Here is a 13,553-nt window from a genome sequence, read left to right as displayed (position 1 = left end):
TAATTATTGGTAACTGCACTAACTAAGTTAGTAGCACACAGGGCATCATTGCTCTGGCTTGTATTGCACCTGGCCTTTATTTTAAGAGATTTATTCTAATTTCATATGCCTTGACAAACTATATTCACATCAGTCCCTTATTTACAGTTATTTTCCATTGGACTCCCATGACAACTTACACTAAAAAGGAGTATTTTTCACCTGAAAAAAACCCTGTTGCTTTACAAATTTTAATTAAGCCTATAAAAGCTCACACTACACAAACACAAATACCTTTAGTCTTCCAACCTTATCATAGCACCATTCTGCATTCTCTATCTTTAAACATTATGTCAAGACACTGATGGAGAAAATGCTGCACTAGTACTATCTTGCTATCTGTAAAAGAGAAGAGCTTATTGGAGAGAAAGGCACATTGTGAAGCGTTCTTGAGAGTATAATACACACACCATTATGCCATGATGCAATGTGCTTGCTAAACTTCAGCCCTTTAACAGAAGCAGTGAGATCACCTGCATGCAGAGTAGAAGCAGTTTAATGACCTTAATTTAGTTAAAACAACGTGTGTAGGACCCACTTATCAGTTTAAAGTATGGAAAGAAATGAAGTTATTCAATAACAATTTAAGATATGATCCTTGCACAAAACTATGACTTTAGTAAGACAGGCTTAAAATGTGATAAAAAAACCAACAAAACAATTCACTGTGACTGTGCGTTGCTTTATATGAACTTCTCAATTACAAATGGCAATTCTCAAAAGGGAATACTTTGTGTGCACTACTACCTTCAGCATATCATCTCACATTTACTCCTTCTGACAAAAACACTTGCAAATGAATCAAACAAGACTTCTGTCAAAATACAACAGAGCAACAATCACAGCTGAGTCAAGAATGAGACCTCCTGCCATGTGTGTCGCAGCCTGTCACTACAGAGGTGACACAACACGCACCCCAGCACCTTCGATATGCACCAGCTCATCAGAAGCAAAACCCACTGAATTGTAGTGCCCTTTCTCTGGGATCATACTCCACTTCCAAAGTGAATCAAAAGGTAAAACAGCCTGTCTCCAAGACTCAAGATTGGGAAGGGCAGGTGCCTAAGATATGTATACATGCTCCTTTTTGCATGACTTCCAAGCAGCTGCAGCCTTGTGAGCCCAAGGTGTGGCCTTGCTGGGAGGATACTGGTCAACCTGGGCATGCATGCCAGCTGCTGCACCGCTGCCAAACACAAGCCACAATGCTTCCTTGTGCAGCAGCTTCCTTCGGTCTGAAATTGGCTTTCCTGATTTACTGATGAAGATGTATAATGTGATCACCATAGAGATGACTTTTTGTTAAAAGGAAAAAGAAATAATCAGTAGTAGCTTGGGCTGGAAAGGGACCTTGGAATTGATTTGGAGATGACATGCTGGGCTCAGGCCCAGAGCAGAGATCCTGGCCAAACAGAGTCTAATGCTTTTAGAATTCATTTAAAGATGACCCCAAATTAAATTTCCAATTGTAGGGGCCTAATTCACTCCAGATTGTTTAGAAACACTGCTAAGAAGAAAAAAAAAAAATCCCAACACAAATATCCTTCTGAGGTTTTGGAGCTCAACTTAATAAATTTTTAATCAGACCCTGTATATTCTTCCATGCTCGTTCACTTTTGTTGCTATAGGTTGTCACATTCTGCTAACCTAGAGGATCAATAAGGAGGCAAGCTTCTCCGACAGCTTGCAAACAGTACTGTTTTCTTCACACTGTTTCTATTCAGCGCTACTTCTGCCATAGATACACCCACATTTTTAAAGCTATTTATTTTCCCCCGGAATAGATACAAAATGCTGCAGCAAGGAGAAGGCACAATACTCCACCTATTTAAACTAAGCACCCAAAAATATCTCAGCTTGTTTTGCCATATCACAAGCCAGACTTGAGAAGTTACCTGGCTTTAGAGATTGCTATACATTCATCCCTCCAGACTGCAGCAGTCCCATCACATCAGATTCATCTGCAGTGCAGTCTTACCTGCAAACTGTGCCAGCAGCATTTGCTTCGCAACTGTGTGAAAAGTGAGAATAAACCGCATGCCGATGACCATCAAAAGGTCACTGAACCTGGCCCCACTGTGAAATGCCACTATATACATCCAGGAAAAGATCTGGAGCACCAGAAACGCGGCGGTGATGGAAAACCTAGCATCTGCTACTCAGAGTATTTCAGTAGCTCCAGCAGCCTGAACAGTACCTTTACACAGTACTCAATGCCAAAGTCCTAGTGCTTACCTAAAGCATTGCTCCACAAAGATAAGGGTGATGTGGTGAGCAGGAAGGGAGGAGACAGGGAAATAAAGGTGAAAAACACTTCTTTAAAGTGAGTCATACTCACTTTGACTGTGGCTTCAACTGTGTCTTGACAAACAATTAATGCTAGATTTTAACACTACCACTCGTTTGACAGAACATATTTAAGCCAATACAAAACACAGATCGGATTTCTAATTAGCAAGATCACCAATGAATTATATGATGAGAAAGATAGCAAGTCTGTGCTGGCACCAGGCTTCAGTATGCCACCTGGTATTCCAGATTGCACTGATCCCAGCCTGTGCTGATCCCCACCACCTGGTGCATTGCGAAAGGCCTCTTCTGCAATACTGCAAGGCTTTGTGAGCAGCCCTCTTGGAGGGAGAGCCCTTCTGTTTCCAAGGTCACCCACATTTCCAAGAAACAGCCTTGCAGAAAGGCTGCTCGGCTGGATCAGACCTTTATTTGCATCTCAGCAACTGCAAGAGCTGTACACCATTTTAGCCTGCTGACTGACCAGTGCTCCTGACACTGCACTCGTTCTCATGACCAGGACTACTTTCTGATGCCCATTCTGCTCATTCAGAGCAGCTATACTCCTCCCGGACACAATCCACAGTGAGCACTCCTGCTCCAAAACAGCATGCATGCTTCTGCCCAAATCAGCTTCTCCTTGCTGCTTCAGTGCTACCATAACTTCACTGCATACAGCATTGAGCATCAATTATCCACAAGAAAAGAAGTGAAGATGGTCATTATGCCCTCACACCTCAACAGATAAATAACCCTTATGGACTATCTCCTTTTCCCCCCGTTGAGCCAATTTGCATAACAGCTCGTCCGTGTTCCCTAGTCACAGCTGGGACCAGACCATGAACTAAAGCATACCCAGTGCACACCTTAGCAAGCCCTGCTGTTTGCCAAGTTGAGGGCATCCTGTGCTGTATCATCTGACCAAGAAACAGAACTTCTTAATGTGGGCGGACAAATTTGCTACCCTAGAAACTACCCAGGGGAAGGTCTGTTGCTATGTTTAGCTACAGATAATTTTGTAAGTCCAAACAATAATGAAATGATCAACTGTATAGCAGAAGAGGTCAGACGCCTGATCTATGTTGATGAGCAGAGGGGAATCACGCAAGGGTCCAGCCCAGCTTCCCCACAGAAACCTCACTTTTAGCAGAAACAAGTCACCACTATTGTTGGACACAGGCAGCTCTGCATTGCTATTTATCTTCTTAAAAACTGACAGCAAAAAGCTCCAGGGGCAAGGACTGAAGAAAAATAGAGAGACTACAAGCTTTGGCCAGGGCCCCTCCAGGGGTGCTCACAAGGACACCACACACAGTACCTGGTGCTCCAGCCCTTGCCACCCCTCCAAGGGACACACAGCCAGCTAGACCCCACACCAAAACACCAACAGCAAGCAACACCATCTACAAAATCAGCCCAGCCCATCTATCCCCTGGCACTGCACATAGCAAGTAACAGGACTGATGCAAAATTCCTAACAGCAGCAACATACTTGGCTTAGAAAGCCTTTTTCTTACATTAGCCAGTGGCTCCTCAGAAAGCTTCCAACAACACCAGGGAATCAGTAGTGCAAAGGATCCTTCTTACTTACCTAGTTTCATCACCATCCTCCAAGTGCAGCAGCTTTCACAACCATGCTCAGCCTTTATATGGACCGACTTCAGCCACCTGACACTGAACAACTGTGATGCTGAAACACCTGCAAAACAAGGTGTAGCACATCAGTTATCAGTCACCTTAATCAGAAGAGCCTCTGTCTCACCTGTTAGACCACAGAGCCCTAGCAAATTTTCTGGGGTCTAGCTAGCATAACAGTGGGAAGGGGAGCCAAGGGACTGCCAGGGATATACAGAGCCTGCCTGCGTGAGGTGTGGTGCTGGTGCACCAGCTGAGCGCCTCGGGCAAAACAAGCACAAGAGAGCTAGAAGTGACTTGTAAAAAGGTTGGTGGAAGGTCTGGTTGTATACTGAAAAACAAAAAAGATACATGAACTGGAATAAAACCTGCCAAAATGAAGTTAAATCATTGTGATTTGAAAAAAAACCCACACATTTTAACTGATAGGATAAAGATACATGCAATTACTGCTTTGTGTCTCACAGCTACGATGTTCTAAACCCAGTACCAGGAACACTAAAGCACATTGTCATGCCATTGCTCTGTTTCCCACCTTGGCAAAAGGAGATAATTTATGATCTCTGCTATCAGAGTAGCTTAGAGGCTTCTTACACTAACATGAGTAAAAACTGCTGAGACTCTTAGAGCGGAGGTAGAATAAAAATGCAAAATATATTAACTCTCCACATTAGCTATGGCTGGAGGGAAAATAGGAGGCTCAGCAGACTAATTGCTTTACTCAGTATGGCAAATTATCCATCCCAAAAGGCAACTAGTGGCATGAAAATAATAAATTAATGTTAGAGGGCATTAGTAGAGGTGCAAGAATTCCCTACCATTAACAGTGCTAGTTTCTGCTTTTAAGTTTACAGCAAATTAGCCATACCTTTCTAAAGCTTATCAAAACTTCTCTCACTGGAAATTAAACCTTGAACCCTAAAATATTGGCATCTCTGCCTTTTCATGATAACAAACCTTAAATGAGATAAACTAATACTTTTCTGTAGTGGTTAGGAAAAAACACTGATTCAAATCATGCAACAGTAGCTTCAAAGGCAAAAGTCCACTTATCCTTGCCTCTCCTAATATATGCTCATTTGCTTCAGCGAGAACATTAACATTCAGGAGCAGCCAGATCTGCTTCAGCTGCTCCAATTTACCAGAAAGGCTGCTTTGGAGTCACAGCTGAAACCCCAGCCGCAGAGGCTGCCCTCAGTGGGACACGCTGTGCACACGTGGCCAGTGTACGCTCCAGCCCATGGCACACATCTGTGTTCAGGGGCCCCGTTCATGTCAGCGAGGTGAAGGAGCAAGGAAGGCTCTCGCAGAACATGTTAGGGGTTTGAATGGAGTAAGTTACTTGATACTGTGAAACGGTCAAAGAGAAATCACTTCTGGGCTGCGGGAGCAAGAGGCTGGGATGGGTTCTGCTTTACACAATTAGGCATAGTTAAATGAAGGGCACATTTCCCTAATGAGCCCTTTTACCCCTATAACAACAGGATAAATTATGTCCAATATATATTCCAGTTCACTACTTGAGAAGATTAAAATAGCATCTTTTAGTTTTCCAGAAGTGAAAGGCTGGATCGCTATCTTTCCCACTTGCAAAGCCTCTGGGACTAACAGGCATCACTCCATCTGGGAGACAAAAATCTGCCCTTCCAGCTGAGACCATAACCCACGAGTATTGATCAAACGTCCACCTCCCTTCCACATAATAGAATTTCCCGGTGAGCTAATTGTTTTTACTTCTTTCATCTCCGTAAATGAGGTCAATGGCAAGGGCAAAGAAGAGAGAATTAGCTCTAAGTGTTCTTGGCTTCAAAGCAAGAGCAGACAGAGCTTCCAGATTTTGGAGAGTGACGTACAGGGTTTATAAAGCACCATGGGACCTTCCAAATAGCTGAACTTCGAATTGCTTCAGCTTAGGACGAGGCTTGCCTGCACTGCCCAAGGATTTACGATTTCTACGTCTGCCGTTACAGTTTGGCAATGCCATTTGTGGGTCACCAATGGCCTTAATTCATGCTGTCCCTCCAACAGTGACCGGCTTTTGTCCACAGCTCCTAAAGCACTGTGCAAAAATGCATGAAGCTTCACAACAGATGTGGAGGCAGGCAAGCACCACAGTGCGTATCGGTGCCTCATCCTCATTACCATCTGCCTGCAGTGACAGAGCTGAACGGTACCTCCTGCCCTGCAGCCCCACGTTGTGAGAGTGTAAGCAAGGCAAGGCGGAGTCATAACAATGCAGATTTGTGCATGCGGATATACACCAACATCAAGTTTACAGAAAGGAAAATTGAACCACCAGCAAGGGTGCAAATGGCAGAATTAAAACCTGACTCTCAGGAGAAAAGTGGGTCCTTTGGCGTTCTCTCCCAAAACAGCAATGATTCCCTGAGGTCTAGCCTTTAGCCCTCCTCACTTTTTTTCCCCCACACATGGGCACCTGTCCTAAATCACGGCTTTCCCATGTGCAATACTGCAGTTTCCTGCAGTCCCTATAGGACCCATTAGTGTCTCAGTAAAATAATATTTTATAGCATAGTTATCACAGGCAGAACTATTAACAAGGATCACAAATGACTGCCTAAGGCACCTGCAGACTTCTGCTTGTATGGGTGGGGAAGCAATTAGTTCGCTGCTGAACTCTTCACAGAGTTACTTCCCATATTTTGGGAACAGCTAGAATTGAAAAGAAATCATGCTGCTAGTATAAACAGCAAGAGCAAAGCTTCAGTTCTCCAACAGAAAGATTAAAAAAAAAAAAACACCTCAACTTTGTATACAGCACAATGAGCACATCCCATATTTTTTCATCTCTGAGTCCCAGCTCTATGAGACTAGCAGCCTGAATGCTGATTGCATGTGGTGAAGCCTCTGGCACGCTCAGGGCCATTGCAGCATCTGCTTTACAGCCCTCAGGTTATAACTGGTTCATAACTGCTCAAGTACAAGACAAGGTGGAGAAGTCAGAGCAGGGCTGAGGCTTTGGAAGGTGTCAGGTCAGTTATGGCCTCACCAGACCTTGCTCCTGCCAGTCTGCAAGGAGGACACTAGTGCCAGCCACCACCTCTGCAGGGCAGGTGGGAGGAGGGCTCTCATCTACGTAGGCAGCCAAATAGCCAACAGGTGGACACACTTCTACTCTCTCCCAGTCAGGGCAAGACAAAACTCAGTGCTGCAAGTCTCAGCAGTTTGCTATTCCTCCCTAAACACTAACGCTAAAGCTGTACAAATCAGTTTTGCATTCTGAAAAGATGATTTTTAAGCCAAGCTCTGATTTTTGTGGAGTTTGCAGAGACCACCTCTCAAGAGACAGAAGAGACCTAGCAGACGTTACTGCTCTTAAAACACATGCGGTACCTTGTCCTCAGGGACCAGCCCCCATTAACCAAAACCTACAATACAAGTAAGGTCAATAGTAGCACAACGTCCAACATTTGTAAATGGATTCTGCAAAGCAAAATTGTTATGGGAATCTTCCTGACACGTCTACATATGTTTTCACCGCATTATTGCCAGAAAGGACACCTTATAGAATATAAAACTACCCAAAAACATATGCAGCTCAACTCTGGGAGTAATTTTTGAAAGTCTGTTCCTTCCTGGATGCGAGGAAAGGTTATTGTGTGTCTAGAATAGATATAGTCTAGACAGATGGAGCATCATGGAGGGAGGAGGACTGAACTCACGATCTGTTTGTTTACTGAAGAGCCTTTTGTAATGAACTTTGTAAAAAGCCTTTTTGTAAATCCAAGTGAATTAAATTGCTTTATATAGCACTGGGATAAACAACTTATTGACAATTAGATTTTTTTAAATTACTTAAACTATGAATGTTGGAAACAGATGAACAAGCAGGAAAATTTGGATAAAATAATTTAAAAATACACACATTCCAGTAGGCTGGAAATCAATTCTCTTCCAAAAAAGTGTTTTTAATTTAAATCATACAAGCAATCCCATCAAAGTCAGGGTTTTAATATTTTCAGGAATAAAGATCTCAATCTTTCTTTTCAAGCTATGACCAGTGTCAGATCACAGAATCATCTATCAAGATCCTCAATAATCCATCTCTCTCCCTGCGTTGATTACTGTCTGTAATGAATAATGTGCCCTAGAAACTACTGCATGATTCAAAGACCTCTGAATCTTTAGCAGTCTGCAGCCTTATAAGATTTGCAGCCTCTCTTGATAACTTTTGAAAGAGCATACAACACTACGAACACATGCTGAAAAATTGCGCATAAAGGAGAATTCCTATAACAAACTTACATTTTTGTCTGGCATCAGATATATATTATTTAAGAAAAAGAAAAAAAAAAACCCAAAACCAAAAAACAAAGCAAGGAACTTAGAATCTTACAGCCAAACCAGAAAAAGAGAAGACCTGAGACAATCTTAGCAGGCCTGATGAAACTGAAGCGATTTTCAGCCACAGATAATGTTATTTTAACCTATCTTTGTTTGTATCACTTAACCCTGTTGTGGCTCAAAAGCCATGTTCTTCCTCATGCACTGAAATGCCAGGTTCAGTGCAAATCCCAGAGGGAAAATATAAGCATGTTTCAGTTCAGTCCCAACTATAATATATCCACTTACTAGCCTGCTTCATCTCTGGCACAGAGGTTTTACCCCTTCCCCATTCATACGGAAGGAGCTCCAGCAAGGCAGAGTAACGGGTTCACGATCACTCTTTTAGCTCTTTCCCACGACATGGTGGTGGGACTTCTGTCTCAAGGTCCTACCGACTGCTCTTCTCATGGGGAAACAAGAAAAATATTTGTTCAGATGATTCAAAGTAAAAACCTACTGCAAATATACAATTTGTGTTTGAGTTAGCTTTTGAGTTAGCCAGTCTTTACCTTGTTTTGCTTACATTCAGGCTGTAATCTTCTCCTACATGAAAAAATCTTGGGAACTCCTTCACAGATATTATCCACGGATAATTTAAAATGAGGCTTAAATGGCAACCTGTTTATACCACAAAAGGTGAAATTAGTAAATGGATGATACTGTAAATAATTCAACTAGCTTTTAATATTGAATTTCTATGGATCATAAGTTTGTTTCATAGTTTCTATGAAACCTGCCCTAAATAGTAAAAAATAATTACAATAGCATTCTTCAAACACCTGTGTTTGAATGGTGATTGCACTGAGCATGAGGGGCTGCAGCCACAGTTTAATGAGGCAGTAAAAGCAAAAACTGGCTCAATGAATTTGCCCCCTCCTCTGCCTCCCCATAAGTTTTTGCCAAAGCAGATGACACACTGAGTTGTGCCACACGGCAAACTGGAGCAGCGAATGGATCTGAGTCAGAAATACCTCCCCTGTTTTTTCCTTTAGACACCACTGATGAAGGAAACTGGCAGCATTCACTTGGGATTACTATCCAAATGCCCATGTCCTTAGGCCGTAGTCTGAAACCCTGATTTTGCACCTAGGAAACCTGGCATTTAGCAACAGAAATTCAAAGCCAAAGAGCCAGTCGCTCCAGACCGCATCTTCACAGATGACCTGTCTCGAGTTCACTGCTAAGTTATCTTGCTGCCAAGTAAGTTTTCAGTACAACAGTCTTCCAGTGTAGGAATTTAAGAACTTCCAAAATAGGAAAACATAACCCAGCGAAAAAAAAAAAAAATGTAAAGGCAAACAAATCCAACTATACCCAGCAATATCTTGGGGAAAAAGAAATGGATGAAGGAAAAAGTTGTGGATAGCTCTTTATCTGATTTTATATCATCAGCATAGAAATGCTTTATCATCCCCTACAATATAAGCAACCCAACATTTTTAGTACTATCTTTTTTGTACTAAAGAGAATTAATTTTATTCTATTTCCTCTGTTTCCTCCATTCAGGCAACTGCTTAATACATTGATCTTCCATGCATTTCCATTTTCTCCACCAATACATTTCTTATAATTGGAATGAGCTGCTCTATTAAGCTTCTTAATAGATTCTATGTTCTCAAAACCCAGTAACTTCAGGACAATACATTAAAATAGACAACAAATTAAGCTTGGTGTTTGTGAATGCGAGGCTCCATCAACAGTGACCTTTAAAGCTACAGCAAGGGTGCTGTTTAAAATTGGTTGCAGAGAAACCAGTGTCTAATATGTCTAATTGCATTAGTTTGTGTCAACGCTACAACACCCTAGGACTCTTTGCAAACAGTTTATTGGTGGCCAGGAACAAATTATAGTCCTGATGTGAAGCAGCAATGGACATGTGCAGATGTCAATGAATTCATGTAGAGCTGTGGGGTCCATAGCGGCTGTGAAAAAAACAGGACCTCTGTATTTAGCTGCATCGCCTAGCACAGACACAGCCTAGTTTGAGCAACGAAGTCAAGACTGGTCTTAGCCTTGTATATGCAAGCAACATTGAGCATTACATACAGCACAAAAGTATTTTGACAGTCTAACATAGTTATTTTAATTATATCAATTGAATCCAATAACTATGCCACAATATCACATTAACTTAGTTTGAAATACAATGTGAACGGAGGTTTTATTTGCAAACCATTACAAAGCTGTAATTCCATTTTAAAATAGCAAATGATATAAAATAACTCTCTCAACGGTACTTAGCCCTGGTATGATTCCTACATCCTCCCATAGCTATACATCCGGCTACCTTCACATGTATTTTATACCACCTCTTAAGTCAGTCAGAGAGTTTTCCACCACAAGTAAAGAACAAGTTGACCTGACAATGTGTGGGGTGAAGTCTTGAACACACGGTAAGCAACTGGAGCCAGAGGATGGGGACGCCCAGGCAGACACTTTGCAAACCGCCGTAGTGGGTATTTGCCAGATACCCACCCCACAACCCAGCCTCTAGGACAGGGCATGAGACCTCATCTGCTCCAGTATAAGTATCACTAATTCCAGCTTGAAATCACACTGAAGCGACACTAAGAGTTAGGAGGAATGAGGTCTAATCCTTGTAAAAATAATCCAGGTAGTTAACCCAAAATGGAAAATATTCTTCATCTAGCTTTATGCTTCCTAGGAAAGGTTTTATTTAAAAAGCCAGCTCCTAGCTGCTCTTCACCTAGCATTAGCCTTTGCTAACCATTTGCACAGATAGCGCAGTGGGTAACAGACCCCCATCAGCAACACAACTGCCCTCTTGATTGTACCCAATCACCCCCTCACATCTCATCTTTGTTTAATTCTAATTCAAAACTGCATATGGCCTGTTTCTTTGCAAGTTCAGTTTCTCTCCCAAGTTACATGTTTCTGCAGCCTCATAGGTTGAACCATCGCTGTTGAAATCCCCTTGCTCACAGGCAATTAGCATCCTCTCCTAGGTGAAATATTTTGGGATACAGTTCATTTTGCATTACCCTGCCTGGAAGACCCGTATGGTGCCTTCTACCAGCAGATTACTTTTTTTTCTTTAACATGGGAATCATTGTACAAAAGACTTTGCTTTTGTTACAGGTTTTCATGTTTGCCTAGGGCTTAATCATGAACAAGACTGCTAATTATTTGTACCTCCTGCAGCACTGACTAGGTTTATCCAAGATAAGAACAGTTCAGCCCCTTGTTCCGCCACCTGCCAGCACAAGACTGTTGCCAGCGATTCCCTCCAATAACTCAGGCTTTTTTTGCAGCTGACGAGGAGGAGTAAATATTGTTTTTGTTTTCCTAGCAGGCAGTTTTACTTGGTGGCTGCAGTAAGAGAGACAGCCTGTGGGGCAGGCTTTGGCCACCTCTCTACCGAAGGCCCAGGCAAGAGGGGAGTGCAAGCCGCGGGCCCAGCCCACTGGCGGGAAAGGGGTTTCTGAGGACAGGGGGAGGTATGTGGGGGTTTAAATAACTTTGGGGGTTACTTAACGCAGTGCGAGGCCCTCACTTTCTCCAAGGCCAGCAGCTTTGACCAGCGCCAGGCCAGCATGCAGCAGCTCTCCAGAGGAAGCCTCCCTCAGCTGTGGTTCAGGGGTGCTGGTGCAGCACCAGGGAGGTGTTGAGCACTCGGCCCAGTGCAACCACCTCAGCACTAACCACTGCCCTTTCTTATCCCGGGGGCAAAACTAAAACACTCAATGTTCAAAACGGGCCAAAAGCACTATTAGCAGTTGCTGTTACTACTAAACCCAAGGTTTTATTAAGTCTTTCTGGACGAAAAACAAATACCTTTGTTACCAGGACTCTGGTAGCTCTCCTCACATACAGTATTAATGTTTCTCCCAGCTATGCAAAGGCTGTAGCACAGTTGTCATTTTCAGACAAATACAGCAATGATTTCAAGCTATATGTTGTGCAGCGCTCCCCTTGTGCTGGAGCAGAGGATTGACACTGACCTTCTCCGCAGCACTGTAAATCACGGCCCAGGAACAATTAGCAAATTAGAGACCAGGCTCTCCATCACAACGCCTGGGTGGCACAAAGGCTCCTCGGGCCAAAGCAGAGCCAGGCTCTGCTGGGACAATTGCTAAAGTGGTTCTCTCTCATCAGTTTCCAAAATAAAATCAGCACTGCAAGAGATTGCAAAACCTCTGCCTTTCTTTTAGCAGGGCTCACAACACACCCCGGCTCCTATCTACAACCCACTGCATATTAAACTTCTTTTTATTAAAAAAAAAAAAAACAAAACCAAAAACAAACTGTTAAATTTACAAAATTTTCTCTCCCTTTGAAAAGGGCTATCTAAAGAGTTTAAAAAAAAAAAGTAGAATCCAGAACAAGTATCTTCTATAGTCTTCGCAGGTGAAACATTTTCATGCTTGGTTGGCTGAGTAGTTCTCTGCACAATGAAAACAAGACTGAAGTCCACCATTTCCCCATTTTTGTCTTTGGCAGAGCTATTGTGAACAAACTAGATCAAAACTATTTTTCATTACATGTAAGTAGCAGATGTGAAAACTTAAGTGTTGCAGTGGTAACTTCTCAGGCGCTCAAAAAAACTACAACTACTTGTCACACATGAACACATGGAAGACGCAAACAGCAGCACATAAGATGGAAGTTTGCTCACAACAGCATAAAAAAGGAATTAGTAGGAAACACTTCCTTGATGGTTTAGATTAGAGCTAGCCTAGCGCAGTATGACAGAAGAGGAAACAACCCTGCAGGACAAAGTCATGGTGGACCACCCTGCACCACTCTGTGGGGCAAAAAAAGCCAACAGCTTTGTTGTAAATCTCTGAAGGCAGCAGTTGTCTATTCAGCAGAGAATCTTCAATTATTGAAGCATAAATCATGTTTTCATATTCACGTGACCTCAACTGAATCCCACGGGGGAAAAAAAATTACTGACAAATTAATTTGAGTCAGGCTTCAGCCTAATATCATATAGGCAAAGATGGATGCATTAGAATTTCACTATCAGTACACAGAACATTATGAGATTAATTAAGAAAATCCTGAATTGCTAAACGTTCACAAAAAAAAGGTCTACAAACCCGTTCAGCAGAAAGCTTTTGTGTGAGGCAGCCTGATCCCACACGGGATCGCCCATCTGAGATAGCAAATATTACTACAGTGTAATAATAATAATAATGAATTTTGGCTTGATGATAAAAAGTGAACTCATTCAGGAAGGAGACCAAGAAATTAGTGATGTTATCTGACCCACTACTTGT

The sequence above is a fragment of the Gymnogyps californianus genome, chromosome 6 (assembly GCF_018139145.2).
Source record: "Gymnogyps californianus isolate 813 chromosome 6, ASM1813914v2, whole genome shotgun sequence".
Lineage (NCBI taxonomy): Eukaryota > Metazoa > Chordata > Aves > Accipitriformes > Cathartidae > Gymnogyps > Gymnogyps californianus.
Note: the sequence above shows the minus strand (reverse complement) of the source record.